General features: G+C 23.9%; 1 protein-coding gene across 1 annotated transcript in view; it reads right to left on the minus strand.

The window, feature by feature from the left end:
- The window catches only part of LOC112502472 (tropinone reductase-like 3), a 7,365-nt gene that overhangs the window by 1,193 nt on the left and 5,181 nt on the right, over window positions 1-991 (minus strand). The gene's annotated exons all lie outside the window — the stretch shown is intronic.

Here is a 991-nt window from a genome sequence, read left to right on the forward strand (position 1 = left end):
ATATTAAAGTATTATTGTAATTATTTTAAAAAATTTAAAATAGTTTAATCCAAAAAATATTAATTAGTTATTTTAATTGAACTAAAAAAATTATATTAACATACATAATCGTATATTAAACTAAAATACATTAAAAAATATATTTTTATTTTAACAAGTTACACTGTTATTTTAACAAGTTACACCGTAATCATTATGTAAAACTAGACTTGGCAGAAGGATACCCGATCCCTACTATTACTCCACATTTTTTTTCATTTCTGCTATCCGTGTGCTGCTACATGGGCTACCCCGTATTTAGATCGAATAAACAAGTACCAACAACTTTTACGTGTTAATTGTACTACGGATAATGTTATTTTAGAATAAATGAAAATGTAATRTAAATTATGTTACGTCTTATTTATATATCAAATCTCAATTTTTTATGTTTTATGTTTGATTTTTATAATTATATAATTATAAAAATCGAACATAAAACATAAAAAATTGAGATTTGATATATAAATAAGAAGTAACATAATTTATATTACATTTTCATTTATTCTAAAATAACATTATATGTAGTACAATTAACACGTAAAATTTGTTGGTACTTGTTTATTCGATCTAAATACAGAGTAGCCCATGTAGCCTCTTCCTTACCACTCATTTTATATATCCTTTTTTTCTTTTTTAGGTAAGTATATTTTTTGTGTCTTCATCCCCTAATGTGTGAGTTATCAGCAACCACTATATAGTTTGGAAATCAGGATAGGGGTCTTTAGGTTGTTTTAGTTGGAAATTAAGCGTAAGGTGATCATAATAGGAACAACAAAATGACCCAAAGTCGAGCCTCATTTATAATATTTAGGGGACCAAAAAAGTAAATTATCATTTTTTTGGTATGAAATTACATATCAAAAGGAAAAAAATTAAGATTAAAAATGAAAATAAAGTAAAGAAAGACAAAGAAAATGAAGAATAAGGTAATAATATATAAAATAATATG

Source organism: Cynara cardunculus, unplaced genomic scaffold, assembly GCF_001531365.2.
Source record: "Cynara cardunculus var. scolymus isolate 2C unplaced genomic scaffold, CcrdV1 Un_Scaffold_1484, whole genome shotgun sequence".
NCBI lineage: Eukaryota > Viridiplantae > Streptophyta > Magnoliopsida > Asterales > Asteraceae > Cynara > Cynara cardunculus.